The 12,143-nt window shown below is 40.1% G+C and overlaps 1 protein-coding gene across 1 annotated transcript in view; it reads right to left on the reverse strand.

Annotated features, from left to right (window-relative positions):
• Positions 1-222: 222 nt before the first annotated feature.
• Positions 223-12,143, reverse strand: part of LOC111148074 (pellino E3 ubiquitin protein ligase 1) — a 73,399-nt gene continuing 61,478 nt past the window's right edge. The window contains exon 9 of the transcript XR_002640670.1: positions 223-608. The gene's annotated coding sequence lies outside the window, so the exon portion shown is untranslated. The remainder of the gene's footprint in view (positions 609-12,143) is intronic.

Below are 12,143 nucleotides of genomic sequence, written 5' to 3' on the forward strand. Positions count from 1 at the left end.
AAAATGTAACTGGGCACAGGGCCACCTATAATGTCTATTTGTCAGTGTCCCTTGCAACTAGATGTCTCATGTTCTATGGCCAATGGATTTAAGTATGCGTAGCATATGGGCTTCTCCTGATCCTTCCTTCCTTCCTGCTTACTGGAACACAAACAAAAAGGAAGGAATTGAAGAAACTGCTGGACCAGGATGTGTAAGTCAAATCCTGAGGACAGTAAAACTAGGAGCTAGAAAGAGTCTTGGTTCTTGACACCTTGGTGCTCTACTTTGGCCTTATTAGTCTAGCTGGATTTTTGTGTAAGAGAGCAGTGAATCTCTTATGTTTACGTTACTTGGGCTTTTCTGTCACTTGTAACCTAATCTAATGAATATAACAAAGTTGCATCATGATCATTCTAACTTCTTCCCCCATACCAATCCTGGGGTTTCTAAATGCTAATGGTCAAATGACTAAGAGATCACAGCCAATACCTAGTACCTTCTCCCACCTCACCTGTGCTGCTTAGCAGTGTGTCCAGTTTTCTCCAGTAACCACTTCAGATCTCATTTGTTCTCTTCGAACTTTTCTCTCTTCCTTCTCCCGTTTCCTCTCAGCAGTTGGGTCTCTCCTTATTTCAGAAGGAAAATACAAAAACCCATTAGATAGGGACTATCCCCCCCATGACCCACTTCCTAGATTATCCATATCCACACCCATTTTTTTTCCTTTCCACCATTTACAGTGAGATTAGCTTCTGAAGGCTAATTCTTTCCCTTGCTAAGGACCCAGTCTCTTCCATCCTACTAAGAGACTACCCTACTACTGTCCATTATCTTCCTTCCTTATTCCCCTGGCTCCTTTTCAGTTTCAAGCATCCTCAAGTAGTTCTCATTTGCAAAACAAACACATAAAAACCTTCCTTCAGCCTTGCATTCCTGTCCAGTTTTCTCTTCTTCCCTGCTTCCCTCTCCTCCCTCTTCCCTCTCTAACACCCTCCCCAACTCCTCCTCTCCACAGTCAAACTACTTGACTTTTCCAGGATCTTCTCAAACTTCCAGAGCATGGTTTCTGCTCCCACCACTCCACAAAAATACTGTTGTCAAGGTCACCAACACCTTCCTTGTAGCCAAATCAATGGATATTTCTCAGTCCCCAACTTGCTTTGCTCCTCAGTAATGTGACTCTGTAGACCATCACTCCTTAATGCGTTCTCTTCTCTTAGCTTCCACATCACTTATCTCTCCTGGCTTTGTCTTTTTTTCCCAATGACATCTCTTTCTCAGTCCTTGTTATTTTTTTTTTTTTTTCTTTACTCCATAGATGTTAATCTTCCTGTCTGTCTAGGTCACGACTTCCTGGGAAGTTTCATTCACTTATAGGACCTCAGGCTGGTGATCCCCAAATCTTCATTACCATCTCCAAGGTGGATCTCATTTTGGGGCTTCAGAGCCATACATTCAACAAGCAACAGAGCAGCATCATGGATGTATTATAGTGATCTCAAACTACCTTCATCCCCACCCCCAGACCTGCTCTTCTGTTAGTCCAGTTCAGTAAATAAACAACCATCCATCTAATTGTCCAAAACAGTCATGGGTCTTCTTTAATCAATCATAAAGTCTTGCCAAGTTTACTCTTAAATGTGTTAAATATGTTTCAGATCCATCCACTTCTCTCCATTCTCAATGTTACTTCCCTCATGCAGTTCCCCACCATCTCTCCCTTGGGCTATTCTACAACTTAAGCTCTGCTTTCCAGTCGTGCACACCCATTCTCTGCAGTACAGCTGAGTGATTTTTCTTTCTTTCTTTTTTTTTTTTTTAAAGATTTACTTATTTGACAGAGAGAGACAGTGAGAGAGGGAACACAAGAAGGAGGAGTGGGAGAGGGAGAAGCAGGCTTCCTGCTGAGCAGGGAGCCTGATGTGGGGCTCGATCCCAGGACCCTGGGATCATGTCCCTAGCTGAAGGCAGATGCTTAACCATCTGAGCCACCCAGGGGACCCCCGAGTGATCTTTCAAAAGTGCAGATCTGCCCTTGGCATTCCCTGATTCCTTGTGGCCATTAGTATAAAGCTTAATATCTTGGCTTTCTTGCAAAAGCTGTTGGATATGTCTCCAGCCTGTGTCTAGGCTTCTTCTCTTGCCATTTCCCTCCTTTTATTCTCCACTCGGCCACATTCAACTTCAGTTCCTCAAATATGTGCGGCTCTCTATTTGTGCTGAGACTCTGAACAGGCTAAGCTGTTTCCTCTGCTGGGAATCCTCTCCCCACTGCCCTCATCTGCCACCCTCCTTCATCCTTGGTTACCTCCCCCTTCTTTCAGGTCCCTGATTGTTATCACTTTCATCTAAAGAACCTTCTCTGACCTCTCAAGTTTGATTCAGTACCCCTCCTATGTGCTCTCTGCCAACCACAAAGACTGAGATCTTATTTCTGTCATAGCACTTACACATCACATTGTAATTATTTACTTACCCACTTCCTTTTACTAGATTTTTGGCATTATGAGGGTAGGGATCATTTCTATTTTACTCATCTTTATATCCCCAGTGTTTCCCGCTTAGTAGATGCTCAATATATTTTTAGTGACTACATGAACCCAAAGTAGGTATCTGGTATTCAATACATGTGTCCTTTTCTCAGTGGCTAAACTCATCTGAGTAGTCAGGCAATTGAGAGATACTCAGTGAAACAACGCTCCTGGTGAGTGAAAAGAAAGAATCCCTCTCTTTAGACATTTTTATTTAAAAATTTTTTAATATTGCTAAGTTTAACAAAGCTCTGGAAATTGTGACGCTCATTCAGAGAAAAAGATCAAATTAAAATCAGCTCTTGCTTTCCAATTAAGCTGTCAACAGGCTTCCTTCTTTGAGGTTTCCCCAGGAGTCCCACAGACTAAGGAAAGAGAAAAGGTTTATCTTAACTGTGAGCAAAGACCCTTATTAATTTCCTACTCCATGCAGAAGTGGAGTTCCTCTCTCTTCCATCTTGTGATCTCAAGTTGCTAAAAAATTAAAAATAGTTCTTCATCATTCATGAAGGATGAAGGGTCCACTTCTGCTCAAATATTCAATGAATATTTAACTGAATGCTGACTATATGCAAGACACCTCTTATTTGTCACAATCTCAGGTTTTAAGAAGGATCATTGGGGAGGGTATGTGCCATGGTGAGTACTGTGAAGTGTGTAAACCTGGCGATTCAGAGATCTGTACCCTGGGGCTAATAATACATTATATGTTAAAAAAAAATGAAAAAAAAAAAAACCTAAAAAAAAAAGGATCAAACTTTTGTCTTTTGCAAGTATTTTATTCTCTCGCAGACCTCCCTTCAAGAGGCCCCCTGGCCTTTAAGAAACAGAATGAAATCAGAGATATAGTTTCAGTCACAGTCATTCAAGTCTAAATCACATTACAGATTTAAGACACCAAAAAAATTTTTGCTCTGAGCTGTCTTTCTAATCATATTGATCATGATGCGTTGCACTACTTACATGCTCTAATCCAGTCATTCCAGATGGTCCCTAACTTATAATGATTTGACTTAACAATTTTCTTTTTTTTTTTTTTTTTTTGACTTAACAATTTTCTGACTTTATGATAGTTCAAAAGCGATATGCATTCAGTAGAACGAATTTTAAGTTTGGATCTTATTCCGGACTATCGATGGACAGTTTGAGCTCTTATGACACTGGGCAATAGCATCCCAGTCAGCCTTGCAATCAGGAGGGTAACAACCAATATACTTACACACATTCTGTCCCCATACAACCATTCTATTTTTCTCTCTCAATATAGTTCAGTAAATTACATGAGATATTCAGGACTTTATTATAAAATAGGCTTGGTTTCACCAACTGTGGGCACATGTAAGTGTTCTGAGCACAGTTAAGGTAGGTGAGGCTAAGCTATGATGTGCAGTAGTATTCAAAGTATTTTCAACTTAAGATATTTTCAACTTATAATGGGTTTATTGGAACGCAACCCCACTGTAAATCAAGGAAGATCTGTATATATTAGCCCCTGATACATGTTTGTTGGTCATAAAATAGTTTTCTCCCTGAGAAGATAATTGGTTCAGAAGGATCAGAAATTTTAGTGTTATTAAAAAACCCATTTCACTATCTCCAACTTCACTTAGAGAACTGAACTCCTGGAATTCTCCAAAAACATGGCATTACTTTTGTTGGCCCCCATGTAAGTTGAGCTTGCTTAAACACAACACCAGAAAACAGAAAGCCAATGCTGGCATTTCAGAAAAGCTGTGTTAGCTGGAAATAAAGCATGCAAACAGAAGCAAATGAAAGAGGGCCTTAAAAGTCACAGAGTGTTTGCCAGCCAGGAAGATAATGTCACTGCCTAAGATTCCATTTTGTTTCATTACACCTAGTTCTCCAAATAAATAAAGACTTCTATCACCTTTCCACATAAAGAGAAACTGAAAAAAAGCAGTCACAAAATAGGTTTTCTGGAAATATTCTCACTTGTTTGCGTGTAAATCTTCTCTAGTGAATGTGGTTACAGGTGAACTTATGATTCAGACCAAGGGTATTTCAGAATCCAGAAAGTTGACTGGTAGCTCAAAGTGTCGGCCATTATGAGCAACGATAATGACCTACATCAAATTAATGTAATATTCTCAGTAAAAATTTAAACTACTACATGTGTTGCCCATTCTTTCATTCATGTTTCTCTCATTTGATGGTATATTTTATGGGTGAGCAGGCTTAATTCATAATAAAGAAATACATAAAAAGGTTAAGATCAACTATCTATTCAAATTGCCATCATAACCAAATATTTTTGCAGATCAAAAAGATACTCAAACTGCTGTCATAGATCAACATATAACTAAATTGCAATACAGGCTAATATGGACAGATCCTTGGAATCTGTTAGGGGATTTCAGATGTTGCATCACTGCACTGACCTCTGTCCCCTCAAACTAGATAGACCCTTTCAGAAGTGTTTCAGCCATGAATAATTTGGAATATCCTTTTCGTTAGCCATTAAATGACTTAAAAATACTCAAACTGAAGGTAATCTCAGAATTTCTTTAAGACTCTCTGGTTCTGTTATATTTCAGAGAGGCTACTGAGCTCTTCAACTGAAGTTTTCTTAGTCTGGGACCATCTGCTCTGACAAGTCTCATTCCACACAAAGGACCAGCACCCAAGTCCTAAAGGCCTAAGATGAGGTAGTGAATGCACTGATGCCAAAGAGTCAGATTATCTTGTTCCCATAGGTTAGCAGGTAATGAGATTCTTAACCACAGTAGAGTCGGGGAGCTAAACATAAAAAGTATGTTGCAAAATTACAGGAAATGCTGGCCTCAGCATAACTGGATCATCTCCAAAAGGGGACTACTTATCTCCATATTTTCAAACTCCCCTCACTCAGTCTCTAGTTTTACAGCGAATAACTGCTCATTGTTACCTACTTTGATAAAAGAACATCTAAGCATTGGTATCTGGGGCCAGACTGGATTAAGGCTTGGACTCATGCCTTGTCTGAAGAATTCCTTATGTTTGTGAAATTCCACCCAGACATTTTCAATGGTCCTTTTGTATTTGAAGAGGAATTGAAACACTTTGGTAAATAAATATGGTCATATTTGAAGTCAGGAGTAATAATGAAACCATAAAAGCACCTTTAAACAAACCGTTGATTATAAACTCTCAACCTTTTAAACTCCTAAAGCACATGCCAAAGCGTAAACGTTCTCTTAGTGCTTGTCTGCAAAAGGCCACGTCTCAAGAGTAGTATCTCTGACTTTCGCTTCATCATATCACAGGTATCACTTCATAGTTATTTATATTTGTTACCTCTGCCACAAGATACCAACTTTGCATAGGACACCTCATTCAGGAATTCCTGCCACAGTTGAGTTCTTTGAATAAAATCAATAAAAAATATAATTAACTTTTGCATTCATGCAGTGTGACTAGTATAGAAATTACACTAACAAACTTGTTAGAATTTACACACTCAAGTGAACACTGTTTCTTTCAAAAAGTCATCTTGAGAGGCTATACTTATTCCAGAATTGTAAGCAGCTGTTTGGTGGGTGTGTGTGAGACAGAGATAGAGGGACAGAGAGCTCCAAGAAACTGCCAATCTCTTCTCGTTAGGATTCCTTCTTATAATGTCCACACCTGGACATGTGGATAATTACTATGGCTTCTCAGGGGAGAGGCACAATTAATTCTCAAATCCACCAACCCATCCCCAACCCCTGTTTACACTCAACTCTGAAAGTAATTACTTTAGGGATCCTAACATGTTGCTAAGACCCCTCTTATCATGTTACTAAGATCCTAATATGTTACTAAGAATTCCTTTCCTTACCCCTTCTCACCTGCACCTGAGCCCATCTCTGCTTTGGGAGCTCTTACCTGCTGTAGGTATTTGAAGTCATTTTGTAGGAATGTCCTTGTACAGCTAGGTACAACTGTCAACTACTGTTTCTCTACCTAGGGAACTCTTCCTTGTAAGGGCCTATTCAGCCAGAGCAGCCTCACCCTGGTTGAACTGCCATTTTGTTGTAAAACTTAAATTGACGTTGCCCCCCCCACCCCCAGGAACTTACTTAAAAGCAAGTCCGGGAAACCAGTCCCAGGTAACAAAGTCCAAATACAAGGGTGGGTCAGGCCAGGTGGAGGTATTCAATCTGTGGCGGTGCATACTGTCTCCTAGCTAACAAGGAGTATGGGCCCCGCCCTTTGGGCACCTTTGGGGCGCCAATTCTGAACTAGGTGATAGGCTGGTTCAAATGTCTACTAGGGTAAATTGTAATTCAATTGGTCACCTAGCATCACTGTGGAGTTTCCTGTGTGTGTTACAATCTCATTGGCCACCTGTGTGTGGCCAGGCCCAACCACATGGCCTTTGCTCTATAAAAGGTAGTCTGGAAAGCAGGGAGGGGTCGTCCTCCGTGTAGTGGCGGCCCCAACCGGTCTGTTTGACAGTTGGTCTGATTCCTGATGCTTGGCGCGAAATAAAGTTTTGCTTGACCTTCGCTTTGTATCAGTCTTGCTCCTTTAAAAACGGACCCATTATTGGGGTACCCAATTTTGGGGGGACCCAACACCTTCATGATTCAAGCTTTGGACAACTTTATGGGCACTTAGGATTCAGGTGACTATTGTTAATTACATCATGGATTAAAAAAGATTTTGGGTTGCTTGACAATGCAATAATTTTAACTTTATTTTTTTTAAGATTTTATTTATTTAACAGAGAGATCACAAATAGGCAGAGAGGTAGGCAGAGAGAGAGGGGGAAGCAGGCTCCCTGCAGAGCAGAGAGCCCACTGTGGGGCTTGATTCCAGGACCCTGAGATCATGACTTGAGCTGAAGGCAGAGGCTTAACCCACTGAGCCATCCTGGCACCCCTAATTTTAACATTTTAATGAGACATTACATCACCATTTCAAATAACTCATTTTCCAAAGGTTGTTTGACAAAGAAGCCAATTCAAAATGAGGAGTATCTGAACGTGCTGCATTCCCGTATAGGTGTGGTATGCAAAACAATTGTGCTAACCACACAATAAACAGATAAAGGGAAAGAAGAGCCTTGTCACTGAGTGAGTGCTCCTGTTAGCTGAATGATTCATGCAGAGTACCAAAGGACTATTAGTCAAACTACTGCACGTTTTCTCACTTCCTCTTGTCTTTCATTTCCAAACTAGGCAGCCTTTTAGTTGAAAGAATTCTGAAGCAGATCATCCCCTACAATTGGGAATCATTGTTTATAACACTAGGACAGTTGATGTTTTGACTCTACTGGCACTTATAATTTAAAAATAGAAACTATTAAAGTGCAACATAGTTATCTCTGCTTCAACAAACAAAACTTGGGAATTTAACTGAAACTTGGTGACCTAAGTCCCTGAATTAGGTGGACATAGGAAACAGAGGTTCTAGTACCAAATTTATCAGTCAAGAGCCACTTTGCCTGACTAGGCTTTGGTTTCTCAACTGTAACTTGCTTGATGGAGGGATAGTCCTAGTTTCATATTCTGTATTTTTAATAATAGTTACACAGTAATATGATATAGTAGCACTTTAGGAAATTCCAAGGTGGACAGATCTTAATTTTCCCTTTCAGTCTTGGATTGATTTTTGTGCCTTTCCTACCAAAGACAGGCCTTCAAGTCTGGATGACATACTTTTGGGCTGTAATTGATATTCCTTGTCTTTTCTCCAGGAGAATCCTTTTTGTTCTCTTCTGGCATCATCCCTGGGTTTCTTTTTGTTGCCCAGTAACCTACTATTGTCACCTTTTGTTATGTCTCTACATTTTCCATTTTTCTCTTTTCAGCCAATAAAAACCATTTTCTGATCAAACAAATAGCTTCTGTAACCTTCATTCTTTTGACTGTTTTTAATGCTCCTACTTAGAGACTGTTTTGGTAGCTAATAGTTCAGAGTTCTAACAGTTTCCTACAATTACCTAAGAAATAGTTTTTGAGCATCTACCTTGTGCGAGGGACCATGATAGCTCATCAACTGGGTTAAGAATTCCTTCAGTGTGGGGCACCTGGGTGGCTCAGTGGGTTAAAGCCTCTGCCTTCGGCTCAGGTCATGATATCAGGGTCCTGGGATGGAGCCCCACATCGGGCTCTCTGCTCAGTGGGGAGCCTGCTTCCTCCTCTCTCTCTGTTTACTTGTGGTCTCTGTCAAATAAATAAATAAAAATCTTTAAAAAAAAAAAAAAGAATTCCTTCAGTGTGTTCTCTCATTAAAGTGGGGAAGGAGCAGATAGGACACCAGAAGCACAGGCAACAAAAGCAAAAATAAACAAGTGGTACAATATCAAACTAAAACCCTTTTGCGCAGCACAGCAAACAACAGAATTTCGAAAAGGCAACCTGTGGAATGGGAGAATTTATTTGCAAACTGTATCTGATAAGAAACTCATACGATTCAATAGTTTTAAAAAAACAACTAAAGTTGATTTAAAAAAATGGGCTAAGGACTTGAATAGCTATTTCTCTTAAGAAGATATACAAACGGCCAATAAGTATATGAAAATGCTCAATGTCACTAGTCATCAAGGAAATGCAAATCAAAACCACAGGGAGATGTCATTTCATATCTATCAGGTTGGGTCTTTTTAAAAGACATTTTATTTATTCACTTGAGAGAGACAGAGCAAGCAAGAGCACAGCTGGAGGGGGTGAGAGGGAGAAGCAGACTCCCTGCTGGGCAGGAAGCCCAACACAGGGCTGGATCTCAGGACCCTGGGATCATGACCTGAGCTGAAGGCAGACATTTAACTGAGACACCCAGGTGCCAGTCAGGTTGACTATTAAAAAAAAAAAAAGACAACAAAGCACTGGCAAGATTGTAGAGAAATTGGAATTCTTGCACACTGTTGGTGGAAATGCAAAATGGTGCAGTCACTATGGAACACACACACACACACACACACACACACACACACAATCCTCAAGAAGTTAAAAATATAACTACCATTTGATCCAGCAATCCCGTTTCTGGGTATTACCCAAGAGAATTGAAATCAGGTTCCAGAGGAGATACTAGCACTCCCATGTTCACCATGATACTATTCACAAGAGCGAAGGTATGGGAACAACCTAAAAGTCCAACAGGTGAACAGATAAAGAAAATATGGTATATACATACTCTGGAATGCAATTCAGCCTTAAAAAAGAAATTTTACAATATGCAATATGGATAATACCTTAAGGACATTGTGTTAAGTGAAATAAGCCAGTCACAGAAAGACAATCCTGCATGAATCTACCTATATGAAGGAATGGCACTATTTCCCGGATGTGAATTTCTCTGGTTGTAGGATTAGAAATGATCGTGAGTTTCTTCATCAGTGAGTTTGCTGTTACTTTCTAAGCAGCTGCCCGGATCTTATAACTGATCATGTTGCCCTTACCGAATAACCCACTAAACACCTTTGTGCTAGACTGATTTGTGACTCTCATCTAACAAGTCTATAGGTCTTCATTAAATCCATTCATGTACTCATGCCACTTCTGGTTCTATCTTACTTTGTTCTAATTTCAAACCCTTTTTTTTTTATTGTTGTTCATTTAAAAATTTTTGTTATTGATGTTTTAATCTTCTTAATTATAATTTTGGTTAGCTACCATAAATCATTTTAAAAACAGTGAAAGAAATAGACTTCAAATCCCACTCAATAAAAAAGGGGTAAGGAGCAAACATGGTGGCTTTGTAAACAGGAATGGAGCAAGAATTTCTTTTTTTTCTTAAAGATTTTATTTATTCATTTGACAGAGATCACAAGTAGGCAGAGAGGCAGGCAGAGAGAAAGGAAGGGAAGCAGGCTGCCTGCTGAGCAGAGAGCCTGATGCAGGGCTCGATCCCAGGACCCTGAGATCATTTACCTGAGCTGAGGGCAGAGGCTTTAACCCACTGAGCCACCCAGGTGCCCTGGAGCAAGAATTTCAAGGTTCAAATTCCAACTTCTGTAGTCATGGGCCATGTGAACCTTGGGCAAGATACTAGAATACAATGTACCTGGTTTTTGTCATGAAATGGACATGAATTCCTGTGTCACAGAGCTCTTTTCAGCTTTAAATAATCTATGTAAAATTGTGCATTTAGAACAGTGCTTGACACATAACAAATAGTCATATGTTAGTTGTGAGGAATTTATTTTATGCTGTGGTTGAACTTTAACACACGTAGCTGAGTTTACAATCTAATGTCAACCTAAACAGACCAGTATTCCCACCAGATCATCTAACAGAATGTTTGGACATGATGCTTTACAACAGTCACTAGGGAAGCTCTGATACTCTGATCTCATTTACTCTGTTTTCTGCTGACAGTATTATCAAATACAGGCATACTTCTTTAAGGGAAGCTGAATATTGAAATCTGGATTTATAGGTTCAAGATTTGTTTTCTGGGGGCACCTGGGTGGCTCAGTTGGTTGGGCGACTGCCTTTGGCTCAGGTCATGGTTCCAGAGTCCTGGGATCGAGTCCCGCATTGGGCTCCCAACTCCATGGGGAGTCTGCTTCTCCTTCTGACCTTCTCTGCTCTCATGCTCTCTCTCACTCTCTCAATCTCTCAAATAAATAAATAAAATCTTTAAAAAAAAATTTTGTTTTCTGTAAACATCTGAATATTTGACATTTTTAAAAACAAAACACAACTTGTACTTTGCCAGAAAGAATTTGAAGCAGCAAAATATTAAGATTCTAAGGACTTTTTTTTGTTCTTAGCCAGAGGACTTTTTTGTTTTTGTTTTTTTTTAAGGCAAGAGCAACAGAAAAAAGATGTACATGAAGAGAAGGGAGAAAAACTGTATTAGAACACGTTGGTTAAAGGAAGTTACTATAGTTGAAAACAGAACTGCATTTCCTCAGAGGGCAGCCAAAGCAAAGAGACAAACATGAGAGGTGTCCCAACTCTATCTAATGACAGGAAGTTTGCCATTAATCAGGAGAACCACTTTTTGTTTCTAAGCTAACAGAGCATGTATGGAGAACTTTGTTCATGATGGTTAAGAACTTTGACAGCAGGGGCACCTAGGTGGCTCAGTGGGTTAAGCCTCTGCCTTCTGTTCACGTCCTGATTTCAGGGTCTTGGTATTGAGTCCCGCATGGGGCTCTCTACTCAGGGGGGAGGTTGCTTCCCACCCACCCCCTGCCTCTCTGCCTACTTGTGATCTCTGTCAAATAAATAAAATCTTAAAAAAAAAGAACTTTGACAGCAGCTTAAAAAAAGCAGAGCCAGCTTGCCTTTGGCAAGTACCTTGTCTAATAGAGGAGTCTCAGTCTAATGTTCAGGGCTCTGTTCCTGGTTCTCAAGTAGCGAGCCCTCCTCCCCAACTTCTCTTCTCATAATCTTCACTTTATTTAAATGGTAATTCTATTCTTCCAGTTGGTGAGGCCAAGTCATTCTTGACTCCTCTCCTTTTACACCCTATGTCTGATCTGCCGGCAAATATTGTCAGCTCTGCCTTCAAATATATCCAGATTCTGGTCACTTTTCAAACCGGCTCCACCGCCACCACTTTGACCCATGCCACCATCATTTCCTTCCAGGGTTACTGCAATGGTCTAACTGGTCTCCCCCTGATCACTTCAGTCTATTTGTATCTATAAAAAACATTAAGTCGGATCATGTTACTTTCCTGCTCAAATTC

The sequence above is a fragment of the Enhydra lutris genome, unplaced genomic scaffold (genome assembly GCF_002288905.1).
Source record: "Enhydra lutris kenyoni isolate GAN:26980312 unplaced genomic scaffold, ASM228890v2 scaffoldscaffold18, whole genome shotgun sequence".
Lineage (NCBI taxonomy): Eukaryota > Metazoa > Chordata > Mammalia > Carnivora > Mustelidae > Enhydra > Enhydra lutris.